At 47.6% G+C, this 13,205-nt stretch overlaps 1 long non-coding RNA gene across 1 annotated transcript; it reads left to right on the top strand.

Annotated features, from left to right (window-relative positions):
- Positions 1–1,473: 1,473 nt before the first annotated feature.
- Positions 1,474–9,225, top strand: LOC124677931. Its single transcript, XR_006994274.1, has 4 exons — positions 1,474–1,586; positions 1,680–1,740; positions 1,902–2,007; positions 9,164–9,225. It is a non-coding gene; the product is annotated as an uncharacterized LOC124677931 (long non-coding RNA).
- Positions 9,226–13,205: the final 3,980 nt, after the last annotated feature.

Below are 13,205 nucleotides of genomic sequence, written 5' to 3'. Positions count from 1 at the left end.
ATCTGCCAGGTTTTTGTCTGTTTGAATATATGTAACAGTTATTACTCCGGAGTTTCGCAATTTCCTGATAGACTTCAAACGTTTTTTGACGTGTCTTGATGACTTCGCGTTATCCTTAGAATTTTTCACTTTGACAATTACAGTTTGATTGTCACGATTCAAAAGGATTGGCGGTACAGGTTTTTCAACCACAGGCAAGTCCATCAAGAGCTCACGCAACCATTATGATTCAACAGTGGTTGTGTCCAAAGCAGTAAGTTCTGCTTCCATAGTTGACCTCGTCAATATGGTTTGCTTGCAAGATATCCATGACATTGAGCCACCTCCAAAGGTAAATACATACCCGCTAGTGGCGTAGAGATCAGCTACACCAGAGATCCAATTTGAATCACTATATCCTTCAAGCACAGCTGGGTGCCCTGAATAATGAATCCCATAATTCATTGTACCACATAGGTAGAGCATGACCCTATCAAGTGCATGCCAGTGATCAGTACCCGGGTTTGACATGAACCTACTCAACTTGCTAACAGCAAAAGAGATGTCTTGTCGCGCTCGCTAAGTACATGAGTGAGCCAACGATCTGAGAATATCTCAATTGATCTACGGCAATCCTTCGGTTCTTGCGCAATGTCACACTGGGATCATAAGGTGTTAGAGAAGACTTGCTATCAATATAACCGAGCCGGCTCAAGATCTTCTCAACATAATAGGATTGCGTTAGAGTAATCCCACTCTCGTTCTTAATAAGCTTGATGTTCAGAATCACATCAGCTTCTCCCAGATCTTTCATATCAAAGCACTTTGACAAGAAAGACTTGACCTCGTGTATTACTTTCATGTTTGTACCAAACTAGTAAAGGTGCACGTGCGCACGTCTTAAAAATCTACAATACATTGTAAATCTTACTTCTCTTTCGGCGTGTATTTTTACCAACGCCACTTAAATAGTTCCGATGACCTAGCAATGTAAACATACCCGCGATCCGACATCTCATCACTTAAAATCCGTAATGCACGAAAATATTATAAATTAATTTAATGAAAAATAGTAAAATCAACAACCAATCATTATTATTCACTTTTTATGATTCTTTTTTAAAGTTTCACCTATTTATGCAATCAATAATGCTTCGTTCGTTGACAGGGATATATATTGTTTATAGCTTCATTCCTTTCACACTTCAAAATATGTATTAGTTAGCTTAAAGGGTATAACTGTGCTTTTTTATCATCCTGTTGTCAATAGGAACGTTATTGGCTACATACATCATTGCTTCTATTGGTATTACCTGTTAGACATATTTGATGCCATGGATAAGTTGTGCTTTCTGTTTCTATTGGTATTACCTGTTAGGCTTGATCTGCCTCTTACACTACAATTATGCATCATAGGGTGGAGCTTTATTCATGTCCGATGTCACCATTTTAAATGTTGATGATTTGTCGGATGGCAAAAAATTGAGGAGGTACTTTTTTGTGAATAATTTGAGGAGGTACTGATTGTGGAAGATGAAAATGGCAATATTTGTCGAATGGGAATATGACACAATGGAAGATAATGATATCCTTGTCGAGTATATAAGGTTTGTTCTAATTGCGAAGCTGTTGTGGTTCTTTACAAGGGTGTGCAACCACACAACTAACATGGAACTTCTTTTCTACAATTCTTATGGTAGGTCATGAGGGAAACACTGACCCTGTTTGTGTCATCTAGATCATGAGGATACAGCGCAACATGTATGTATTTCACGATTTCAAGGTCATTTTGTTGTATATAATGCACCAAATATTATACACTATAGTAAGCTTGTTTGCGATTAGTGCACCGTCTGACACTCAGTTATCCGTGTTTTAATGCCGTTGCTAGTATTTTCATAATATTCCTTTCGTGTTTGCAGTGACCACTATTGTTACCGGTGGAATTGCTGTAGCAGTGTCGGGGGCTCGCAGCAATTATGTGACTGTTGTGGTTATGAATTTAGCTGCTACTCCTCTCGAGCTAAGGTAAACACACTCTCGACATTGACTGCAGTAAATCAAATAACGCGAGTACCCACTTGTGAAGATAGCAGGAGCCCTTCACAATTTTTGTTAAACTTTGTCGAAGTGACAATTAGCCATCACAAACGCTTTTCTTGTGGAAATTTGATTGGTAACTTATAGCTTATTTTCCATAACAAATTTCACGTCTTCATAGATTTTGTTTAGACTTCCTATGGTGGGTTAAGTAAGAGAATCTTGGTTTAAAGAGACTGGCTTGTCTCTAACAAAATTAACTCGATGGACATCAAAACAAATATAACACAATAAAAACTTAGTTTCGATTGTGTTGAGTGAGGAGGTGTACCCATCTGTCTGCAGGTGTTGCGGTCAGAAACCCACCGGCGGGCAGCGACTGGCAACACCGTAGAGCCGGGAACAACTAGGGCTGCGGCTGGCCCCAGTCCCTCAGAGCGACTGCCCGCAAAGCCTTCTGGTCACACGTCCGATGCTATCGCAAGGGCGTGCCACCTGACCTATACCCGGTCAGGAAGGTGTTGGATGATGCCTCGCTTAGTTTCCTGCATGGCATACACGTAAACGTTAAATATGAGCCTCGATCGGCTCTCAGGTTATCCTGTGAATCGGCTCAAAGAGCCAATCCACCCATGATTCGTACGAGGTGCACGAATATATGGTGGTCCTGCTTGATCAAGATAAAGCTAAAGCGATCTACGACGATTTAGGGTTTTCACCGCATAATCGGATCATCCTACTCACGATTGGGCCTCGCGCTCGCGCACGGTGATCGTAAGCCGATCCTAGACGGGGCCTAAAAACCAACACGAGGTTGATCCCGGAACATCCTGTCTAGGGCTAGCAAATTACACCCTACACGCCGCTGGATCCTCCAACCCTTGTAAGGCCTAACTATTGCGGATATTAAACTAATCCTTGAAGAACAAGGAGCAACCGTAACGGATCGGATCTACTAAACAATGATCAAGCGGGGTGCCGCCCCCACACCTAAGATAGGCGTAAGGGCGGCAAGATGTGTAAGGGTTGCACTACGACGAGCATATGATACGAAGAACAATGCTAACCCTAACACATCTAAGATAACTACGTTGCTCGCCATCAAAAAGGCTTCAAGCACGAGCAACGCATGAACAACGTGGGTAGGCTTGTGCTGCCTAGATCGCAAGATGCGATCTAGGCGGCATGGTGCTTACCGGAGAAACCCTCGAGACGAAGGAGTTGGCGATGCGCCGAGATTTGTTTGTGTTGAACGTTGGTTGTTGTTTATTTCATAAACCCTAGATACATATTTATAGTCCAAGGGACTTTCTAATTCAGGCGTGCACCTAACCGTGCACGGGTAAAACTCTATCTCCTAACCGACTCATAATCTAATACGTTATGATACACGGGCAATTAGCCCAAACTTGGTACTCAAGGCCGATTCACGTATTTCTTCCATGTATATATCTTCAAGTCCATCTTGATCGCGGCCCACCTCTGACTCGGTCAAATTCTGGTGATAACACATGCCCCCTGGTTTTGGAAATGACATTTCCAAAATCATTACGCTTTTCTTCCGTCGGGTCATGTCGTGGCAGAAGCGAAACCGCCGCAGAATCCTTCATCATGATGCCTTGCCCCTTCCACTTCTCCACGTGGCCGCAAAATTTTCCCGTTGGGCATCATCTCCTCGGAAACCGCTCGTGGCATTGAATCTCCCTCATATCCCTTTTATTTAACCGTTCTAAACAGCTTGCTCCTCCTTCGTCCTCCTCGCATTAGCACCCAAAAACCCTCCTGTGCCACCATGTCTTCTTCCTCCTCCTCCTCCTCCGAGCTTTCCTACGAGTCCTCCTCCTCCCGCGAGACACCGCCGGACATCCGCGCCCCAGAAGAATGGGACCTGGAAGACCACGCCTCCTCCATCTGGTCCGAAGACGACCAGTCCCTGACCAGCGGGGATGAAGATCTTCAGTTCCTTGCCGACGGGGAACTGGAGTCGGAAAGCGAGGACGACCGGTTCCCCTGGGACGGCTGTCCCACCTCTGAAGAAGAGGAAGAGGAAGAAGACGACGACGACGACGACTCCCTCGAGGGCTACCCGCCGGCGAAACGCCTCCGAATGTGGTGGGACGACGACAGCAGCGACGATGAAGACGGGGATGAAGCTCCCGTAGAGGGCTACGGGAGTAGCGACGCAGGAGCCCATCGGCAGCAGTGCCGATGAGAGTTCCGAGGATGACGACGAGGGCAGCGATGGTCCGTAGATTAGGATCTACTAGTATAGGCCTAGCAGTAGTAGATTGGTCAATAGACCCTTCTTTTGTTCTTCCTTCTTTGAGCAATCGGTTCTTCCTTTGTAAGAAATCCTGTTTATTAATGAAGAAGTTTCCCCAATTTGATTTTGCCGATTTCTTTTAAACCGATTCTCAATGAGCCGATGGCAACGCATCAGTCTCTCATAATCCGCCCTTCCTTTCTTCGACCACAGGGTGACTGCAATCTTGGTCAAAACTCAAAAAGCCGATGTCAGCGCATCAAGCCTTCATGAACTATCCTTCGTCCTTTCGAACAATGAATTTGAGTTCCGCCGAATCACCCTTGACAAAAATCGCGGCTCAGGACTAGCCGATGGCCACCCAATCGGCTTTCAAAAACAGAGTAACCACCAGGCCAGCTGCCCCCCGAGTCTCAGTCAAGGCGAGAACGGTAATGGATCAGACAAATGTGCCGTCATTGGCCTCACGTCATAACGCAGAGCAAGCCGATTTCGACAAAATCGGCTCCCCGGAGCAGAGGACCTTCAGGGTGAGCTGCCCCCCGAGCTTCTTCAGTCTATTCCTTGCGCCTTGCTGGTCAGATCGGCTCCTTTCCTTCGTGGCCCACTTCCTGCTCCATTGACCCTCTGATTATAACAGTTATACCTCTTGAGTCGATGGCCATGCATCGGCTTTATATCCTTAAGGCGATGTCTGCTGCATCGGCTGTGCTTAAATTTTTTTTGAATTTTTTACGGCCGATTTATGTATCCCCCATACTTCAATACCCATCTTGAAAGAAAATCTTGGGCTGCTGGGCATTTGCAAGACACTCCTACTGCATATCCTCGTGTTCTATCCACCTAGGTGCCCCCCGAGCCGATTCTTTCAAGGGATTTGATGGTATCGGCTCTTCAGGTATTCCCTGTTGAATCAACTGCTGAACCCAGGAAGAAGGTATGATGATGGGGATAATTTTGGCCGATTGCTGGAATCGGCCTCCACGTTGCTTGCTCGATGAAGGTTTTGTAATGTTCCTTCATAAATTTTTGGGGCCGATCACAAGGATCAGCCTCGCCACGTTTGCTTTTGTTACACGGTTAGGCCAGTGGATACGACCAGCCTAACTTCATCCTCTGTCACGTCGATGCGCTCGCTGTCGTCCACCTTGAGTGCATCGTTTAATCCTCGAGCAGTAGACTCCGTTGGGAGGATGAACACCATGTTTGTGCCAGCCGATGTCTCATCATCGGCTTTCCTTTGCTTGGGGCGCCACTCTTTTCTTTGTGGCCGACCTTCTTCGTCCGGGGTTCGCTGAATTTTGGCGGCCAGATCAGGCCGTGCCTTCCTCAACGTGTGCAGGTATAATCTTTCAGCTTCTTCCAACCCACGCAGACGCTGAACCCTTCGTTTTTGGGAACGGCTAAGCCCATCAGGGCACCACCTTGGCCGATGATACTTGTCTTCTTCATCATCGTCCTCTAGTTCCTCGAGATCTTCCACCCGAGCGGACTCAGCACGCTCGTTCCGAGGCGGGAGAGGCCCTAGACGTTTGAACACGGACACGTTAGCTGCATCCTTCTTCTTCTGTTTGCATTCTGGGCAGTTGCCGATTGTTGGCAATCGGCTCATTCCTGAATCCCAGCGATTGTCCGAAGAAGGGGCAGTCCCGAGTGCCTATCCACGTCGTCTTGCTCCCTCGACTTTTCCTTGGCGTGGCGCTCGTATCGCTCCTCGTCGTGATCATGCCGACGACGTCTCCTGTCGTCCCTAGCCAGACGATCTTTTTCATCATCGTCGCTGTATCGCCGGCGTTGGTCATACTGACTCACATACTTGTTGAGGAGGTGATAAGATAGAGGTCGTTGGTATCTTATGTTCTTCACTTCTCCCTCTGTGACGTAGCGCTTGCCGTCTTGGCGGAGCCGATCGCGTGGAGCGGCTTCCTCTGTGTCTTTGCTATGAGAGCAGCTGCCCTCATCTCCGTCCTTCCCAGAGTGGTGCCCAGGTCCCACCATGTTGATATTGAACAAGTGTCCTGGTTGGCCATGGGAGCGGGTTACGTGGAAAGAGCCGATGAGTTCGGCTTCGAGGACTGCCTTGATCTCGTCATGCTTCTTCTTGAGCTCGTCGGTCGGATCCTCGTACTTGACCGGAGTGCTTTCCGCCATCTCGGATGTAGATGGCGATGGGGTGGATGTCGAAGATTGTCCCACCGGCGTGCCGAGAATGTGTTGCGGTCGAAAACCCACCGGCGGGCAGCGACCGGCAACACCGTAGAGCCGGGAACAACTAGGGCTGCGCCCGGCCCCGATCCCTCGGAGCGACGGCCCGCAAAGCCTTCGGTCACACGTCCGATGCTATCGCAAGGGCGTGCCACCTGACCTATACCTGGTCAGGAAGGTGTTGGATGATGCCTCGCTTAGTTTCCTGCATGGCATACACGTAAACCTTAAATACGAGCCTCGATCGGCTCTCAGGTTATCCCGTGAATCGGCTCAAAGAGCCGATCCACCCATGATTCGTACGAGGTGCACGAATATATGGTGGTCCTGCTTGATCAAGATAAAGCTAAAGCGATCTACGACGATTTAGGGTTTTCACCGCATAATCGGATCATCCTACTCACGATTGGGCCTCGCGCTTGCGCACGGTGATCGTAAGCCGATCCTAGACAGGGCCTAAAAACCAACACGAGGTTGATCCCCGGAACATCCTGTCTAGGGCTAGCAAATTACACCCTACATGCCGCTGGATCCTCCAACCCTTTGTAAGGCCTAACTATTGCGGATATTAAACTAATCCTTGAAGAACAAGGAGCAACCGTAACGGATCGGATCTACTAAACAATGATCAAGCGGGGTGCCGCCCCCACACCTAAGATAGGCGTAAGGGCGGCAAGATGTGTAAGGGTTGCACTACGACAGCATATGATACGAAGAACAATGCTAACCCTAACACATCTAAGATAACTACGTTGCTCGCCATCAAAAAGGCTTCAGCACGAGCAACGCATGAACAACGTGGGTAGGCTTGTGCTGCCTAGATCGCAAGATGCGATCTAGGCAGCATGGTGCTTACCGGAGAAACCCTCGAGACGAAGGAGTTGGCGATGCGCCGAGATTTGTTTGTGTTGAACGTTGGTTGTTGTTTATTTCATAAACCCTAGATACATATTTATAGTCCAAGGGACTTTCTAATTCAGGCGTGCACCTAACCGTGCACGGGTAAAACTCTATCTCCTAACCGACTCATAATCTAATATGTTATGATACACGGGCAATTAGCCCAAACTTGGTACACAAGGCCGATTCACGTATTTCTTCCATGTATATATCTTCAAGTCCATCTTGATCGCGGCCCACCTCTGACTCGGTCAAATTCTGGTGATAACATCAGGCTGCTCTTAATGCACTCTTCCCTAGGCCATGTTGTGACGTTTTGGTCATTCCACTTGTCAGATTTTAGTTCCACGTGACGCGAGGCAAATGTGAATACACCAATCCTTGCAGCTGTTGCAAATAAATGACAAAGTATTAGCATCAGAAACAAAGAATAACAGAAAATTGGCTTATAGAAAGATGGGCTAATGGGACTAATCACTAACCATAGCATCGAGGTCCTCGCGATGCATTTTTGTGCCTAGCCAGTCTGCTGCTTTTTACCTTCATGACTCTGGTAGTTACATTTGTTTGTAAGAATGTTAACCTGGTGCGGACATACCAGATCGTGATCCAGATGCTCCCGGTTGATCGAGTGAAACATTGCTGCAACCTAGAATATAATCAACACATGAACACCTGAAACATGAGCGCAGAGAATATGGAACCTATATGTTTGCGAAAAAAAAGACATGATGTCATGTATTAGCTTACCCGATAACTGGGTGGGTGATCCTGTTGTGTGGGCATTTCCTCTTGCAGTCACGTGCATGTGGTATGCATCATTTCTATGCAGCCACTCGGACTCATCGTCATCACACACCAAAGAAAATACCTCATGTTGCTGTGAAGTGTGTGGCACAGATATTTGAGATGCATCACGTTGAACTGGAGCCATACCTATCAATATGTTGGAACTATACAATCATTATTTTTTACATTTACAACCTGTGTTCTATATGTTGCAAGTATAGGACACATGACCTTCAGTTTGTATCTGGGTGACTCCAGATTCTGTAATGGCATGCGTAGGACAGAACATGTTTTCGTCATTGACGGTGGTCGTTGACTGTTTTTTGATTTCCCGTAATTCCCGTCGGCGCTTTAAGATCTCGTCTTTATTTTGTGCATACCTTTCTCTGTCCCTCCGCCTCTTGACCTCTTTAGGATCTGCATATAGAGCAGACTTTAGTATAGCACCATAATTTTGTCCTCACCGTTGTAATATTTTTTACCTCTTTGGGTTTGCTTGTTGGTTATATCCTGAAATGGAGCCAGGTTGGATGATGACATATGGATATCTGATTGCACTATCCTGCAATTGTAGCAAAGCATTAGGGAAAAAAAGTATGAATCTTTGTTTTTTTAACGGTCTCTAATAGGCTTTTGTATGGCTCTGCTCGATAGTTCCAAAACGCAAGTGGTATTAGTACATTATTTTCCATGCATGTTCTAACTACTTTGTTCTCTGTCGTTAGAGATGGACTTTCAAATTTCATATCAGTTGATCATTATTCTTCTGTAATATAGTTTCGTGTGATTAGTTTCTGGCGTGTAGTTTCCAGACCGAATCATGGCTCCGAATTGACTTTCCAGAGCATTGTGGTGAACTGTTGATCTGCAATGAGAAATGTTGGTACACAGGCTTTGACAGCACTTAATTATTATCAGTTTGATTCCTTAGCCGCAAAGTCTAGGTTGTTTAAAATGGCTAATCGTATTTATGTCTTTTCAGTGCAGAATTTGGAGTCCAGGTTTCTACCTCTTTATCCTGGGCTTCTGAATGCTTGGACCTGTGGTGCAGACTGTCAGACATACATAATGAGTATAAGATTGGCTGAGCATTTATGTTCCATTCGCGGAATTCCACCCTTGACACAACTCAGAGGCTATGTCCTTGTTCTCTGCTGGTCATGGACGCCGACCGAAGAAAAAGCTTTATCACCGCGAGCCTGGCCTCGACAAGGCCATGGACCTCCAGAAGAAGCCCTGCTCTCCTTTTTTCCCTTATGGTCATGTGGTTCATAGTTTTTGGTAATGTTTTCATGCTAACCGTGCACCTCCCGATGCTATCTGCCTGTCTTTATTTGCACTCCATCAAACTTTAAACTACTGCTTAGATGAATGGCTTTGGGCGTGGTACACAGTTATGTACCATGCTGTCCAATTTTCATCTAAACAGGATTTGGATCTAATACAACGTTAAGTTTTCATCTAAAAAGGAATCACTCTTTTGTATTTAATTTTTTTATCATGTTGTTATCACCAGAATTTGACCCGATCAGAGGTGGGCCGCGATTAAAGATGGGCTTGAAGAATATACATGGAAGAAATACATGAATCAGCCTTATATGCAAAGTTTGGGCTAGTTTGCCCGTGTATCTGTAATATAGTAGGATACGTGTCAGTTAGATAGAATTTGGCTCGTGCACGGTTGGGATTATTCCCACGTTAGAAAGTCTACAAACTATAAATATGTATCTAGGGTTTCTGAAATAAACAACAATCACGTTCACCACAAACCAATCTAGGCGCATCGCCAACTCCCTTGTCTCGAGGGTTTCTTCCGGGTAAGCATCATGCTGCCTAGATCGCATCTTGCGATCTAGGCGGTACACGTTTATTCGCTGTTCATGCGTTGCTCGTGCTTGAAGCCTTGTTGATGGCGAGCAACGTAGTTATCGTAGATGTGTTAGGGTTAGCATTGTTTCATCGTATCATATGCTTTCGTCCGTGCAACCCTTAGACGTCTAGCCGCCCTTACACCTATCTTAGGTGTAAGAGCGGCACCTCGCTTGATCATTATTTAGTAGATCCGATCCGTTATGATTGCTCCTTGTTCTTCAAGGATTAGTTTAATATCTGCATAGTTAGGCCTTACAAACGGGTTGAAGGATCGAGTGGCGCGTAGGGTGTAGTTTGCTAGCCCTAGACAGGATGTTCCGGGGATCAACTTCATGTTGGTTTTTAGGCCTTGTCTAGGGTCGGTTTACGATCACCGTGCATGGCCGCCAGGCTCAATCACGCGTAGGATGTTCCGATTATGTGGTGAAAACCCTAAATCGTAGTAGGTCGTTTTAGCTTTATATTGATCAAGCAGGACCACCATATGATCGTACACCTCGTACGAATCATGGGTGAATCGGCTCCTTGAGCCGATTCACGGAGACAACTGAGAGCCGATCGAGGCTCGTATTTAATATTTACGTGTATGCCACGCGAGAAACTAAGCGAGGCAAATCCATCACCTTCCTGACCAGGTATAGGTCAGGTGGCACGCCCTGCACCAGCATCGGACGTGCGTGCCGAGTCTTTGCGGGCCGTCGCTCGAGGGACCAGGGCCAGCCGCAGTCCTGGGAGCCTCCCGGCTCTACTGTGTTGCCCGTCGCTGCTCGCCGGTGGGTTTCTGACCGCAACACATTCTGGCACCACTACTAGGAATAACCTTATAGCCGCACTTATTACCGCTGGCGAGTCAGGTTAAAAGTGGCCGGCGGTAAGCCTTTTTAGGCCTGCCTCGCGTTACCGCCGGCGAGTACGCTTGAGGATGCCACGGATAAGCCGTTTACCGCTGGCGAAACGGGCCAGCAAATGCCGGGGATATTTTGGGCCGAGAGCAGCCGAATGAGCTTCCTGTTACCGCCGGCGAATTTGGTTGGGGAGCCGGGGATAAGGCCCACTACGACCGGCGGAGTGGGCCGCGCGTGCCGGGGGTATTTGGCACATCACAACCCCAGACCTAGGGTAACACCTCACGCAGCACATCACAACTACCAACCCCGTGACCTCCTTCCTCTCAAGCGCCGCCGCCCTCCTCCCTTGCTGCCCAGCCAGCAGCCACCGCCGCGATGTCGTCGGAGCCTCCACCAACCTCCGCCTCCATGGAGGAGCTCGAGACCGACCTATCCGCCTCAACAATCAGCAAGAAGCAGCTCAACAAGGAGGCCCGGAAGGCCGCCAAGGCCGAGAATTCCCAGGCGGAGGAGGAGGACCTCTTCGCCGCCAACTACGGCGACGTCCCCGTCGAGGAGATCTAGTCCAAGGCCATCTCCGGCCGGACCTGGACCGACGTCGGCGACCTCGACGAGGCCGCGGCGGATCGCTCCCGCGGCGGCTCCCACGCCATCTCCCTCCGTGCCTCCTCCCCTCCAGGTTCGTGGTCAACACAGCCATCTGCGAGCTCTGCCGTTGCGCCGGTGAGTCGCGCCCCCCGATTTCTGCTAGCTGCCTCCTCGCGTGTTCGGGCCTCCCCCTCTTTCGAGGGCGATGGCCGGATTAGGTTCTTAGCCCCCATGGTTTCTTGGTCGCGCTTGATTCGGGCTTGCGAATCATTTCCCCCTTCGTGAATCGTGGTCGGCGAAGAAGCGCGGTTCTGATTGAGGAGGATTTTTTGTGTGAATCAATCGAACTTTCTTGCAATTTGTTAATTTCCGCATTCCAGGCAGTTCGAAACCGCGTCCCTAATTTGGGGAATGGATCATAGCATCTGCATCTGCATCTGCTTCATGTTCTTGCATTCACACTTGCAGTACCTGGACCGGATTCCACGGGCTCCATCTAGCCCGTTTCAAAATGTTTTGAATTCGTTTCCCAAAATGGCAATGCTGGCCGCAATGATGGCCTCTGGCCTCTTAAAGTCTTTTTCCCCATCGTGGAGAAGTTGTAGTTTGCACATTGATGTGCTGGTTCCTCCATAGTGGATTCGCAATGGATAAGTAGAATTGTTGGAAGGCTGATGCATAATTCAGTAGGGTTTGTAGCCTCTCAAATTGTTTATCTTGAGTTAAGTTGTACGCTACTGCAATTTAAACTCGGTGTCCATAGCTGAGTGTGTACTTGAGTTCATTTGGTTCCATTTTGATTGAGTTTGTTTTGGGTATAGATGATTTAGTTACGGGCTATCTATTTCCGTAATCCTTGCATACTTGCAATAGTGTATCCGATTTGCACACGAACCTCATATTTAGCATGAATCATACTTGAAGGTGCATTTCGTTTTATATTCATATGATATTTGATTGCCTCTCCTCTACTGCCCTCCAGTAGATGGACGCCTGCTGGGTCATCGGAAGTGAAGAATCAAAAGATCATCATAAGTGAAGAATCAAGATGCAATCAATCCGTGGATTATAGATATGCCTGTGTGTGCAATCAATAGTTAGAGCACTTAATTTTGTGGATTTTTTTTGTGAATTTTGCTGGATGTATTCACATGTGCCCTGATGTATAATTGCAAAGCTAAAAAAAATAGTACATGGATGGGATGGATTGGTTACGTGAATTATCTTCGTGCTTTTTTTTAATCCTATTTAACTTACCCCTGGCGAAATGGAAAGGTGCCGGTGGTAACACTTACCACTGGCGAATTTGGGAAAACGCCGGCGGTAACAGCCAGTTACCACTGGCGAATCCGAGAATGCCGGCGGTAAGCGCTTACCACCGGCGAGGTTATTGCCGGCGAATTCGAAAGTGCCGGCGGTAAGCCTTTTCAGGTCGCCGGCGGTAAGCCTTTTCCTAGTAGTGCACGCCCGGTGGGACAGTCTTCGACATCAACCGCATCGCCATCTACATCTGAGATGGCGGAAGGCACTCCAGTCACGTACGAGGATCTGACCAAGGAGCTCAAGAAGAAGTATGACGAGGTCAAAGCGATCCTCGAAGCCGACCTCATCGGCTCTTTTCAGAGAACCCGCTCACACGGCATCAGGTGGAAAGGGTTCTCACCTGAAGGCGCGCTCGATGGAGTGGACCTGTCCGCCCCGTCAGAAGAACGCACCAGGTC

This window comes from Lolium rigidum, chromosome 1, assembly GCF_022539505.1.
Source record: "Lolium rigidum isolate FL_2022 chromosome 1, APGP_CSIRO_Lrig_0.1, whole genome shotgun sequence".
NCBI classification, from domain to species: domain Eukaryota; kingdom Viridiplantae; phylum Streptophyta; class Magnoliopsida; order Poales; family Poaceae; genus Lolium; species Lolium rigidum.
The sequence above is the reverse complement of the archived record's forward strand: the minus strand, read 5'-3'. Positions and strand labels throughout refer to the sequence as shown.